Consider the following 16,017-nt stretch of genomic DNA (forward strand, 5'->3'; position numbering starts at 1 on the left):
TAGATTATATAACACTGACCAGTAGGAGCTATCGATTATGCATAACACTGACCAGCAGGAGCTATAGATTATATATAACACTGACAAGCAGGAGCTATAGATTATACATAACACTGACCAGGAGGAGCTATAGATTATACATAACACTGACGAGGAGGAGCTATAGATTATATATAACACTGACCAGCAGGAGCTATAGATTATACATAACACTGACCAGGAGGAGCTATAGATTATATATAACACTGACCAGCAGGAGCTATAGATTATACATAACACTGACCAGCAGGAGCTATAGATTATATATAACACTGACCAGCAGGAGCTATAGATTATACATAACACTGACCAGCAGGAGCTATAGATTATATATAACACTGACCAGCAGGAGCTATAGATTATACATAACACTCGCCAGCAGGAGCTATAGATTATATATAACACTGACCAGCAGGAGCTATAGATTATACATAACACTGACCAGGAGGAGCTATAGATTATATATAACATTGACCAGCAGGAGCTATAGATTATATATAACACTAAGCACCAGGAGCTATAGTTTATATTTAACACTGACCAGCAGGAGCTATAGATTATACATAACACTGACCAGGAGGAGCTATAGATTATATAACACTGACCAGTAGGAGCTATCGATTATGCATAACACTGACCAGCAGGAGCTATAGATTATATATAACACTGACCAGCAGGAGCTATAGATTATACATAACACTGACCAGGAGGAGCTATAGATTATACATAACACTGACGAGGAGGAGCTATAGATTATATATAACACTGACCAGCAGGAGCTATAGATTATACATAACACTGACCAGGAGGAGCTATAGATTATATATAACACTGACCAGCAGGAGCTATAGATTATACATAACACTGACCAGCAGGAGCTATAGATTATATATAACACTGACCAGCAGGAGCTATAGATTATACATAACACTGACCAGCAGGAGCTATAGATTATATATAACACTGACCAGCAGGAGCTATAGATTATACATAACACTCACCAGCAGGAGCTATAGATTATACATAACACTGACCAGGAGGAGCTATAGATTATATATAACACTGACCAGCAGGAGCTATAGATTATATATAACACTAAGCACCAGGAGCTATAGTTTATATTTAACACTGACCAGCAGGAGCTATAGATTATACATAACACTGACCAGGAGGAGCTATAGATTATATAACACTGACCAGTAGGAGCTATCGATTATGCATAACACTGACCAGCAGGAGCTATAGATTATATATAACACTGACCAGCAGGAGCTATAGATTATACATAACACTGACCAGGAGGAGCTATAGATTATACATAACACTGACGAGGAGGAGCTCTAGATTATATATAACACTGACCAGCAGGAGCTATAGATTATACATAACACTGACCAGGAGGAGCTATAGATTATATATAACACTGACCAGCAGGAGCTATAGATTATACATAACACTGACCAGCAGGAGCTATAGATTATATATAACACTGACCAGCAGGAGCTATAGATTATACATAACACTGACCAGCAGGAGCTATAGATTATATATAACACTGACCAGCAGGAGCTATAGATTATACATAACACTCACCAGCAGGAGCTATAGATTATATATAACACTGACTAGCAGGAGTTATAGATTATATACAACACTGACCAGCAGGAGCTATAGATTATATATAACACTGACCAGGAGGAGCTATAGATTATATATAACACTGACCAGCAGGAGCTATAGATTATATATAACACTGACCAGCAGGAGCTATAAATTATATATCACACTGACCAGCAGGAGCTATAGATTATATATAACCCTGACCAGCAGGAGCTATAGATTATACATAACACTGACCAGGAGGAGCTATAGATTTTATATAACACTGACCTGCAGGAGCTATAGATATATATAACACTAAGCAGCAGGAGCTATAGATTATACATAACACTGACCAGGAGGAGCTATCGATTATATATAACACTGACCAGCAGGAGCTATAGATTATACATAACACTGACCAGGAGGAGTTATCGATTATATATAACACTGATGAGATGACGTGCCCAGGAGATGGGGGCAACTCGGCGCCTGGGCCTAGTTAACGGTGCTGGGGGATGCTGCGGTGCCCCTGGGGTCACTCTTGAAATTAAAGAGGGGAAAGTTTATTTGGGAAAGGGGAATGTTCGTGACGCCACCTGCGGTTTTTGGTGAGGACCACCAGCGCTGCAGCAGTCCTCTGAGGACGGTGTTCCGGCAGCTAAGATGGCGTAGCTCCCCACAGGTGGATCTGGGCCTCAGGGCAGCGTAGGTAGAGGGAATGCAGGGATGCAGGACAGAGGAGACCCAGCCGTATCAGAGCAAGAACAGGGACAGACACGATAGTTACTTCAGTACCTTTTACTGGTGGTATTCAAGGCACAATCCGGAGCACTGTAAGGTGAGGGGTGCACATCACGACTCTCCCCAGTGAGCGGGTGTAGGGCCTCCTGTTTCTTGCCTTTTCCTGGTAAGTTTATGACTCGCCTGGAGCTAGGCCTAACTAGTCTCTGTCTTGCACCGGCTGACCTTGTGGTAGGGCCTTCTGTTGGAGGTCACTCTCCTTGCTTGCGGGGCCTCCGTGACTCCTGGCTCTGGTACGTATCAGCTTCTGGTGAACCTGCGACATGTAGTTCGCCAGGGGTTCCGGTTGTTTCTGCTGGTCCTAGAGTCCTTGCAGACACGGACCCGGTGTCCGGTATATGGTTATGGGGTGGGCTGGTTAAGCTCCTCTGCCCCCTATGTAGCTCGCTTACTCCACTTGCCTTCGGCCATGCTCGGGCCCTCACTAGGCTTCCCACTGGCAGTAGGCCTCGCTACTCTTCACCGCTCTTATGGCGTCGGCACGCCTTGGGCTCACTAACTTGAGCTTCACTCTAGGCTTTCTCACTAGAGGAACTGAACTGAGAACTCTGTCCCTCTCTGCTCTGAGCAGGGACTCTGTTCTCAAGACTGAGCTCGACTCTGTATTCAGACCTGTACTTGCTGAACTCTCCAGAGGAACTGACTGCCTAGCTCCACCTTCCCTTTTTATATCCCTAACGGGCTCCCTCTGGTGGTCTGAGGTGGAAGGTGGAGGTGTGTGTTTGCTGTGAGGGCCTCTTGTGGCGGAATCCATCCATGCACCCCTCTAGGATATGTGGCACTAATGCACAGCAGGGCGCCACACCAGCAGGAGCTATAGATTATATATAACACTAAGCAGCAGGAGCTATAGATTATACATAACACTGACCAGTAGCAGCTATAGATTATATATAACACTGACCAGCAGGAGCTATAGATTATATATAACACTGACCAGCAGGAGCTATAGATTATATATAACACTGACCAGCAGGAGCTATAGATTGTATATAACACTGACCTGCAGGAGCTATAGATTATATATAACAATGACCAGCAGGAGCTATAGATTATATATCACACTGACCAGCAGGAGCTATAGATTATATATAACACTGACCAGCAGGAGCTATAGATTATATATAACACTGACCAGCAGGAGCTATAGATTATATATAACACTGACCATCAGGAGCTATAGATTATATATAACACTGACCAAGAGGAGCTATAGATTATATATAACACTGACCAGCAGGAGCTATAGATTATATATAACACTGAGCAGCAGGAGCTATAGATTATATATAACACTGACCAGCAGGAGCTATAGATTATATATAACACTGACCAGCAGGAGCTATAGATTGCACACACTACTGACTTTAGCACTGTATATACCAGGAACATATGAATTGGAACAATGTATAAACCACTGACCACAAGGGCCACCGATCTAATATCCCAATCTACAGAGGACACTAAGGCCAACCTCCTGAAGAACCAATGCGTCTAGCTGAGCAAAACTAACACAAATCACTAGAGAACCATTAGAAAAATATTTAGATTTGAGAGTCCTCAGTGGTTGATACCTTTTAATGGCTAACTGAAAAGATGGTAACAAATTGCAAGCTTTCGAGAATACTCAGGTCTCTTCATCAGGCATAGTATAACACAAAATCTGAAGAGTCACATATTTATACACAATAAGACACATAAGAAAAAAAATGCAATAGGTAAGACAGGTGATGAAAAGCAGAGTTATTATGGAAGAAATAAACAGTTCTGGCTATAAATATTTTAGCAGTTAATAGATAAGGAGTGTGAAGGTTTTATTGTCCTGTGTCCAGTGTTGTGATGACCTCACAGGTCTGAGAGTCTGAGGAGCACATTCCTTAGTTGATGTAGAATGACATAAATCCATGCGACACATTCATTCCTGCTCTGAAAGTGTTAAAGGTCATCATCAGTTTATATTCTGAGACTCTCCTTTCTCTCTGAGATTTGAAGTTACCTTTTAATACTAGTAATTTCATATCTTTTATGCTGTGATCAGGTGAACAAAAATGCTTGGCTACAGGTAGATCTATTCTTTTTTCTTTTATTGTGTGGCGATGAGAATTCATCCTTGTTCTAAGTTTTTGCCCTGTCTCCCCTACACAAAGACCCCCAGCTGGACATTTGGTACATATAATTAAGTACACTACATTAGATGTGATACAGCTGAACATACCTGGGATCTTATAGTCCTGATGTGAATTGGGGATCTTTATCTCGTCTGTGGTCGTTATACATGGACAGGTTTTACATTTTTTCTGGTTGCAAGGAAAGGTACCTATAGCTGGTGGAGATGACAGGGAGCTTCTGACAATGATGCTTCTTAGATTTGGGGGCTGCCTGAAACACAGAAGTGGGGGGTCTGGAAATATGGATTGTAATCGGGCATCTTTTTGTAGTAAAGGTTGTAGTTTCCGTGCAGCTCTTCTTAGCGCGTCCAGATTTGGATTGTAGGTGACTACTAGAGGCACCCGGTTGCTTTCTTGTTTAGTTTTGTAATGTAGGAGATGATTCCTCGATATTCTGGTGGCTCTTGTAATCTGGTTCTTAGTTGTTCTTGGATGGTAGTCCTGTTTCAAAAAGGTCTTTCTGAGGCCACCAAGTTGTTTGTCTCTATCCATCTGGTTGGAACATTTCCGATTGTATCTGATGGCTTGGCTGTAAACAATAGAGTTTTTTATGTGTTTTGGATGGAAACTGTCCCATTTAAGGTATGTAGGACGGTCGATTGGTTTCCAGTACAAGGATGTCTCTATTTCATTGTTCTGTAGCTTGATGATGGTGTCCAAAAGTTAATTTCAGTACAGGAGTAGTTGAGTGTTAGGTTGATGGTGGGATGAAATCGATTAAAGTGTTCATGAAACATCTTCAGCTGTTGCTCAGACCCCGTCCAGATGATTAAAATATCGTCAATAAAACGATAGTAGGCCAGAGGCCTGATGGGACATGAGGACAGAAAGTCACTTTCAAGCTTGGCCATGAAAAGATTTGCGTACTGTGGAGCCATTTTACTTCCCATCGCTGTACCAGTTTCCTGTAGATATATGTTGTTATCAAATTCAAAGTAATTGTGGGTGAGGATGAATTCTGTAAGTTTGACCACAGAATCAGCAACAATTCCTGTATTTTCTATGAAGATTTTGCAGGCATTTAATCCATCCTTGTGTGGGATATTAGAATACAAAGATTCCACATCCATGGTGGCCAGGATGGTTCCTTCTGGTAGAGGACCTACTGCTGCTAGTTTATTCAGTAGGTCTGTCGTGACCTGAATGTAGCTGGGTGTACTCTTTACCAGGGGTTTAAGAACACACTCTACCCATCCAGAAACTTGCTCAGTAAGGGTGCCCACACATGAAATAATTGGTCTTCCTGGATTTCCAGATTTGTGGATTTTGGGGAGCATATAGAATATCCCCATTCTTGGACTCTCTGGTATCAGGTCATCGGCTCTTATGGATTCGTCAGGCAGACACGATACCAACTTGTTTAGTTCCTTGTAATAGTCCTGTGTAGGATCAGACTCCAGTTTTTTGTAGTAGCGCGTGTCCACCAGTTGTCTGTTTGCTTCCTTCATGTAGTCTGATGTGTTCATCATCACTATTGCACCACCCTTGTCAGCAGGTTTAATGATGATTTCTTTGTTGGTTTTCAAAGATTGTATGGCCTTTCTCTCCATTGGCACTGGTAATCCATGGAAATTAATAATCCAGCACTTCTGTCTACACTAAACTTCATTCTAAGAGAGCAGAGAGAACCAATTAGGATATTCCTCTGTTTTCCTGTAGGTTCTCTGTCCTTTGCATCCATTTGCTGATCCAGAAAATCTGACAATCCGGCATTTAATATGTCCCATTGGTGCTGGTTGTCTGGTATCATTTAACAAAAGTTAGTTTTTCCCTCCGAGAAAAACTGAAGATCTGGTAAGAATATTTCAAAGGAAACATTAACTCTGTAAAAAATTCATAAGTATCTCCTGGGGAGACCATATTCCTTAATGGGCTTAGTACTTAAGAAAGCTGCGCGGTGCACACTCCGTATCCGCATCTTCTGCCCTCAGCAAGTCTCATAATAAAGCAATGATGCATATTAATAAGGGGGTAATTTATGGATTCCCAACATTCCTTGCGGCACTACAGTATAAACTTACATCTAGAGCAGGGGTGTCAAACTGAAATACACAGAGGGCCAAAATTAAAAGATCGGACAAAGTCCCGGGCCAACCTTGATATTTATTAAAAAATGTCTACAATTGAGGATGTTTTTCCTTATCATCAAATACTATAATGAACCTTTTCATATGGAAACAAATTTAAAGGGGTTGGTCCACAAACAAAGTACATTTTAATTAAAAGATCTCAAAATTAAATATTGAAATAATATAATGTTATGTAAGAGCAGTAAAGGTTGTATGGCCCAATGGCCTAATTTAAGTAAGCAAATTATAAAAAACCTTGAATCATACAGATAATAAAGTATGATGCAAATAAAAGTGCCCCCAAACACATTATGATGCCCCCACAGTGAATTCCTCCACATTACTCTCCACAAGCTGGTATGATGACCCTATTGTACCTCCCCCCTCCCTCAACTCCCCCGGCAAAGTATGATGACCCCATCACAGTATGATTTCCCAACTGTAATCCCCACATAGCCCTCCACACAGTATAATGTCCACAAAAAAGTTCTCCATACAGTATAATGTCCCCATATAGTGCTCTATACAGTATAAGGTCATAGGTCATAGTTAGTAAAGCCGAATAAAGACTTGCGTCCATCAAGTTCGACCTGTTAGTTCTGTAATTGCTAAAGTTGATCCAGAGGAGGGCAAAAACCCCAAATGATTTAACCAATCTTCACCTGAGGAAAAATTCCCTCCCGACTCTGAAACCAGCAGTCAGAATAAATCCCTGTATCAACCTACTACCTCAACCTACCTCTATTGCCTTCCATAAAGTATAATGGCTCAACATAGTCCTCCATGCAGTACAATTGCCCCTGCATAGTCCTTCATACAGAATAATGAGCCCCACATAATCCTCCATACAGTATAATGGGCCCCACATAGTGCTCCATACAGAATAATGGCCTTGCATAGTCCTCCATACAGTATAATACCCCTACATAGTCCTCTATACAGTATAATGGCCCCACATAGTCCTCCATATATAATAATGAGCCCCACATAGTCCGCCATTCAGTATAATGGCCCCACATAGTCCTCCATACAGTATAATGTCCTCACATAGTGCTCCATACAGTATAATGGCCTCACATAGTCCTCCATACAGAATAATTGGCCCCACAAAGTGCTCCATACAGTATAATGTGCCCCACATAGTCCTCCATACACTACAATGGGCCCCACATATTACTCCATACAGTTTAATGGCCCCACATAGTGCTCCATACCGTATAATGTCCTCACATAGTGCTTTATACAGTATGATGTCCTCACATAGTGCTCCATACAGTATAATGGCCTCACATAGTCCTCCATACAGAATAATGGTCCCACATAGTGATCCATACAGTATAATGTGTCCCACATAGTCCTTCATACAGTATAATGGGCCTCACATAGTCCTCCATACAGTATAATGGGCCCCACATAGTGCTCCATACAGAATAATGGCCTTGCATAGTCCTCCATACAGTATAATGGCCCTACATAGTCCTCTCTACAGTATAATGGGCCCCACATAGTCTTCCATACAATATAATGGGTTCCACAAAGTGCTCCATACAGTATAATGGCTCCACATAGTGCTCCATACAGTATAATGGCCCCACATAGTCTCCATACAGTATAATGGGGGGCCCACATAGTGCTCCATACAATATAATGGCCTCACATAGTCCTCCATACAGAATAATGGCCCCATATAGTGCTCCATAAAGTATAATGTGTCCCACATAGTCCTCCATACAGTATAATGGGCCCCTCATAGTCCTCCATACAGTTTAATGGCCCCACATAGTGCTCCATACAGTATAATCTGTCCCACATAGTCCTCCATACACTACAATGGGCCCCACATAGTACTCCATACAGTTTAATGGCCCCACATAGTGCTCCATACAGTATAATGTCCTCACATAGTGCTCTATACAGTATAATGTCCTCACATAGTGCTCCATACAATATAATGGCCTCACATGGTCCTCCATACAGAATAATGGCCCCACATAGTGCTCCATACAGTATAATGTGTCCCACATAGTCCTTCATACAGTATAATGGGCCTCACATAGTCCTTCATACAGTATAATGGGCTCCACATAGTGCTCCATACAGAATAATGGCCTTCCATAGTCCTCCATACAGTATAATGTCCCTACATAGTCCTCTATACAGTATAATGAGCCCCACATAGTCTTCCATACAGAATAATGGGTCCCACATAGCGCTCAATACAGTATAATGGCTCCACATAGTGCTCCATACAGTATAATGGCCCCACATAGTCTCCATACAGTGCCCCTTGACAAAGGCCCACGCCGAAACGCGCGTTGGGGTTGAGCACAGGTCTGGGTTCCCTCTGGTATAACGCTCTGCACAAGTAATATATTAATACCTTATAAGCAATTGCTTTCATTGATCCACATAGGTGATATACTAATATCTTATAGGCCACTGTTTTCATAGACATCCGCGATATAGGGGACCAATGCAGTTGAGATTTTTACATATATGCATATGGATGTTTAAACAGATATTACCATACTATATATTTAGCACATGTTAACCATATGCTTGCTGCTGTAATCTGACCGTTGTGCTCTTTTGTTTCATATGGCAATTTCTGTCGATGTGCTTTATCTCACATTAACCTGTTTAAATTTTAAATAATAGAGTATGTTTGATTCCATTGCATATCCTTGACGTTATTATCATCATTTAGGCGACCCTGTTGTCTCTCCCCCGCTTAATAGTCTCCATACAGTATAATGGGGGTACCACATAGTGCTCCATACAGTATAATGGCCTCACATAGTCCTCCATACAGAATAATGGCCCCACATAGTGCCCCATACAGTATAATGTCTTCACATAATACTCCATACAATATAATGGCCTCACATAGTCCTCCATACAGAATAATGGCCCCACATAGTGCTCCATAATGTATAATGTGTCCCACATAGTCCTCCATACAGTATAATGGGCCCCACATAGTCCTCCATACAGTATAATGGCCTCACATAGTCCTCCATACAGAATAATGGCCCCACATAGTGCTCCATACAGTATAATGTCTTCACATAATGCTCCATACAGTATAATGGCCTCATATAGTCCTCCATACAGAATAATGGCCCCACATAGTGCTCCATAATGTATAATGTGTCCCACATAGTCCTCCATACAGTATAATGGCCCCACATAGTGGTTCATACAGTATAATGTCCTCACATAGTGCTCCATACAGTATAATGGCTTCCCATAGTCCTCCATACAGAATAATGGCCACACATATTGCTCCATAATGTATAATGGGTCCCACATAGTCCTCCATACAGTATAATGGGCCCCACATAGTCCTCCATATAGTTTAATGGCCCCACATAGTGCTCCATGCAGTATAATGTCCTCACATAGTGCTCCATACATTATAATGTCCTCACATAGTGCTCCATACAGTATAATGGCTTCACATAGTCCTCCATACAGAATAATGGCCCCACATAGTGCTCCATACAGTATAATGGCCCCACATAGTGCTTCATACAGTATAATGTCCTCACATAGTGCTCCATACAGTATAATGTCTTCACATAATGCGCCATACAGTATAATGGCCCCACATAGTCCTCCATACAGAATAATGGCCCCACATATTGCTCCATAATGTATAAAGTGTCCCACATAGTCCTCCATACAGTATAAAGGGCCCTCTATTGCCTTCCATAAAGTATAATGGCTCAACATAGTCCTCCATGCAGTACAATGACCCCTGCATAATCCTTCATACAGAATAATGAGCCCCACATAATCCTCCATACAGTATAATGGCTCCACATAGTCCTCCATATAGTATAATGAGCCCCACATAGTCCTCCATACAGTATAATGGCCCCACATAGTCCTCCATACAGTATAATGTCCTCACATAGTGCTCCATACAGTAAAATGGCCTCACATAGTCCTCCATACAGAATAACTGGCCCCACAAAGTGCTCCATACAGTATAATTTGCCGCACATAGTCCTCCATACATTACAATGGGCCCCACATAGTACTCCATACAGTTTAATGGCCCCGCATAGTGCTCCATACAGTATAATGCCCTCACATAGTGCTCTATACAGTAAAATGTCCTCACATAGTGCTCCATACAGTATAATGGCCTCACATAGTCTTCCATACAGAATAATGGCCCCACATAGGGCTCCATACAGTATAATGTGTCCCACATAGTGCTTCATACAGTATAATGTCCTCACATAGTGCTCCATACAGTATAATGTCTTCACATAATGCTCCATACAGTATAATGGGCCCCACATAGTCCTCCATACAGTTTAATGGCCCCACATAGTGATACCTACAGTATAATGTCCTCACATAGTGCTCCATACATTATAATGTCCTCACATAGTGCTCCATACAGTATAATGGCCTCACATAGTCCAGTCCTCCATACAGAATAATGGCACACATAGTGGTCCATGATGTATAATGTGTCCCACATAGTCCTCCATACAGTATAATGGGCCCCACATAGTCCTCCATACAGTTTAATGGCCCCACATAGTGCTACATACAGTATAATGTCCTCACATAGTGTTCCATACATTATAATGTCCTCACATAGTGCTCCATATAGCATAATGGCCTCACATAGTCCTCCATACAGAATAATGGCCCCACATAGTGCTCCATACAGTATAATGGCCCCACATAGTGCTTCATACAGTTTAATGGCCCCACATAGTGCTTCATATGGTATAATGTGTCCCACATAATGCTCCATACAGAATAATGGCCTCGCATAGTCCTCCATACAGTTTAAAGGGCCCTCTATTGCCTTCCATAAAGTATAATGTCTCAACATAGTCCTCCATGCAGTACAATGGCCCCTGCATAGTCCTTCATACAGAATAACGAGCCCCACATAATCCTCCATACAGTATAATGGTCCCACATAGTGCTCCATACAGTATAATGGCCCCACATAGTCCTTCATATATAATAATGAGCCCCACATAGTCCTTCATACAGTATAATGGCCCCACATAGTGCTCCATACAGTAGAATGGACTCACATAGTCCCCCATTCAGAATAATTGCCCCCACAAAGTGCTCCATACAGTATAATCTGCCGCACATAGTCCTCCATACATTACAATGGTCCCCACATAGTACTCCATACAGTTTAATGGCCCCGCATAGTGCTCCATACAGTATAATGTCCTCACATAGTGCTCTATATAGTAAAATGTCCTCACATAGTGCTCCATATAGTATAATGGCCTCACATAGTCCTCCATACAGAATAATGGCCCCACATAGTGCTCCATACAGTATAATGTGTCCCACATAATCCTTCATACAGTATAATGGGCATCACATAGACCTCCATACAGTATAATGGGCCCCACATAGTGCTCCACACAGAATAATGGCCTCGCATAGTCCTCCATACAGTATAATGGCCCTACATAGTCCTCTATACAGTATAATGGGCCCCATATAGTCCTCCATACAGTATAATGGGCCCCACATAGTCCTCCATACAGTATAATGGGCCCCACATAGTCTTCCATGTCTTCCATGCAGTATAATTGGTCCCACATAGTGCTCCATACAGTATAATTGCTCCACATAGTGCTCCATACAGTAAAATGGCCCCACATAGTCTCCAAACAGTATAATGTCCTCACATAGTGCTCCATACAGTATAATGTCCTCACATAGTGCTCCATACAGTATAATGGCCCCACATAGTCCTCCATACAGTTTAATGGGGGGTCCACATAGTGCTAAAAACAGTATAATGTGTCCCACATAGTCCTTCATACAGTATAATGGGCCTCACATAGTCCTCCATACAGTTTAATGGCCCTACATAGTGCTCCATACAGTATAACCATACAGTATAATGTCCTCACATAGTGCTCCATACATTATAATGTCCTCACATAATGCTCCATACAGTATAATGGCCTCACATAGTCCTCCATACAGAATAATGGCCCCACATAGTGTTTATACGGTATAATGTGTCCCACATAGTGCTCCATACAGAATAATGGCCTCGCATAGTCCTCCATACAGTATAAAGGGCCCTCTATTGCCTTCCATAAAGTATAATGGCTCAACATAGTCCTCCATGCAGTACAATGGCCCCTGCATAGTCCTTCATACAGAATAATGAGCCCCACATAATCCTCCATACAGTATAATGGTCCCACATAATGCTCCATACAGTATAATGGCCCCACAAAGTCCTATATATATAATAATGAGCCCCACATAGTCCTCCATACAGAATAATGGCCCCATATAGTCCTCCATACAGTATAATGTCCTCACATAGTGCTCCATACAGTATAATGTCCTCACATAGTCCTCCATACAGTATAATGTCCTCACATAGTGCTCCATACAGTATAATCTGCCGCACATAGTCCTCCATACATTACAATGGGCACCACATAGTACTCCATACAGTTTAATGGCCCCGCATAGTGCTCCATACAGTATAATGCCCTCACATAGTGCTCTATACAGTAAAATGTCCTTACATAGTGCTCCATACAGTATAATGGCCTCACATAGTCCTCCATACAGAATAATGGCCCCACATAGTGCTCCATACAGTATAATAGTATAATGTGTCCAACATAGTGCTTCATACAGTATAATGTCCTCACATAGTGCTCCATACAGTATAATGTCTTCACATAATGCTCCATACAATATAATGGTCTCACATAGTTCTCCATACAGAATAATGGCCCACATAGTGCTCCATAATGTATAATGTGCACCACATAGTCCTCCATACAGTATAATGGACGCCACATAGTCCTCCATACAGTTTAATGACCCCACATAGTGCTCCATACAGTATAATGTCCTCACATAGTGCTCCATACATTATAATGTCCTCACATAGTGCTCCATACAGTATAATGGCCTCACATTGTCCTCCATACAGAATAATGGCCCCACATAGTGCTCCATACAGTATAATGGCCCCACATAGTGCTTCATACAGTACAATATCCTCACATAGTGCTCCATACAGTATAATGTCTTCACATAATGCTCCATACAGTATAATGGCCTCACATAGTCCTCCATACAGAATAATGGCCCCACATAGGGCTCCATACAGTATAATGGCCCCACATAGTGCTTCATACAGTATAATGTCCTCACATAGTGCTCCATACAGTATAATGTCTTCACAAAATGCTCCATGCTCCATAATGCCTCACATAGTCCTTCATACAGAATAATGAGCCCCACATAATACTCCATACAGTATAATGGTCCCACATAATGCTCCATACAGTATAATGGCCCCACATCGTCCTCTATATATAATAATGAGCCCCACATAGTCCTCCATACAGTATAATGGCCTCACATAATAATAATAATCTTTTTATTTATATAGCGCCAACATATTCCGCAGCGCTTTACAATTTAGACAACTTTACAGACATTATTATCACTGTCCCCATTGGGGCTCACTATCTAAATTTCCTATCAGTATGTCTTTGGAGTGTGGGAGGAAACTGGAGAACCCGGAGGAAACCCACGCAAACACGGGGAGAACATACAAACTCCTTGCAGATGTTGTCCTTGGTGGGATTTGAACCCAGGACCCCAGCGCTGCAAGGCTGCAGTGCTAACCACTGAGCCACCGTGCTGCCCATAGTCCTCCATACAGAATAATTGCCCCTACAAAGTGCTCCATACAGTATAATCTGCCGCACATAGTCCTCCATACATTACAATGGGCCCCACATAGTACTCCATACAGTTTAATGGCCCCGCATAGTGCTCCATACAGTATAATGTCCTCACATAGTGCTCTATACAGTAAAATGCCCTCACATAGTGCTCATTACAGTAAAATGTCCTCACATAGTGCTCCATACAGAATAATAGCCCCACATAGTGCTCCATACAGTATAATGTGTCCCACATAATCCTTCATACAGTATAATGGGCCTCACATAGACCTCCATACAGTATAATGGGCCCCACATAGTGCTCCACACAGAATAATGGCCTTGCATAGTCCTCCATACAGTATAATGGCCCTACATAGTACTCTACACAGTATAATGGGCCCCATATAGTCCTCCATACAGTATAAGGGGCCCCACATAGTCCTCCATACAGTATAATGGGTCCCACATAGTGCTCCATACAGTATAATGGCCCCACATAGTGCTCCATACAGTATAATGGCCCCACATAGTGCTCCATACTGTCTAATGTCCTCACATAGTACTCCATACAGTATAATATCCTCACATAGTGTTCCTTCCATATAATGGCCTCATATATTGCTCCATACAGTATAATGGCCTCACATAGTCCTGCAACCAGTATAATGGCCCCACACAGTCCTCTGTACAGTACAATGGTCCCACATAGTCCTCCATACAGTATAATGGCCTCACATAGTGCTCAATATAGTATAATGGCCCTACATAGTGATTCATATAGTATAATGGCCCCACATAGTTCTCCATACTGTCTAATGTCCTCACATAGTGCTCCATACAGTATAATGTCCTCACATAGTGTTCCATACAGTATAATGGCCTCACATAGTGCTCCATACAGTATAATGGGCCCCACATAGTGCTCCTTACAGAATAATGGCCCTACACAGTCCTCTATACAGTATAATGGCCCTACATAGTCCTCCATACAGTATAATGGCCCCACATAGTCCTCCATACAGTATAATGGCCCTACATAGTGCTTCATATAGAATAATGGGCCCACATACTGCTCCATACAGAATAATGGGCACCACATTTCAATAAATAAATAAATGCTCACCTGTCCTCGTTCCCCCGCTGCTTCGGTCTCTGCAGCGCATCTTCTGATCCTCTCCACTGCTCGGCACAGCGGACACATTGTAATGAACTCATCGCGCCCACTGCACTGAGACGTCAGACAAAGAGGGAGAATGATGGCGGAGGGAGCATCAGCTGACGCTCCCTCCTCCATCATTGCTTTCAACTGTATCGGCATACAGGATGCCTATACAGTTGAAAGTGCGATGCCACCTGGCGTTGCGGGCCATATATACTCACCCTATGGGCCAGATTTCGCTCGCGGGCCAGAGTTTGGCACAAGTGTTCTAGAATACGACTTGTCGTAGGTTCTTTACGTACCCGCCTTTAACTTTTTTGGCCTTCTACATCGGTAAACTATCCTGAATTAAACTAGTAATGCCCATTACTGATCCCATATTGATGTAGCATTGCTATGTGTCAGTCTATACTGTAGTTTTGGAATTATATTCATGGGTTATACCAGGACAGTGGAAGTGG

At 42.2% G+C, this 16,017-nt stretch overlaps 1 long non-coding RNA gene across 1 annotated transcript in view; it reads right to left on the minus strand.

Annotated features, from left to right (window-relative positions):
• The window catches only part of LOC141154504 (uncharacterized), a 121,904-nt gene that overhangs the window by 79,703 nt on the left and 26,184 nt on the right, over positions 1–16,017 (minus strand). The gene's annotated exons all lie outside the window — the stretch shown is intronic.

Source organism: Phyllobates terribilis, unplaced genomic scaffold, assembly GCF_046119375.1.
Source record: "Phyllobates terribilis strain yellow unplaced genomic scaffold, ASM4611937v1 Scaffold_7__3_contigs__length_470593459, whole genome shotgun sequence".
NCBI classification, from domain to species: Eukaryota; Metazoa; Chordata; class Amphibia; order Anura; family Dendrobatidae; genus Phyllobates; species Phyllobates terribilis.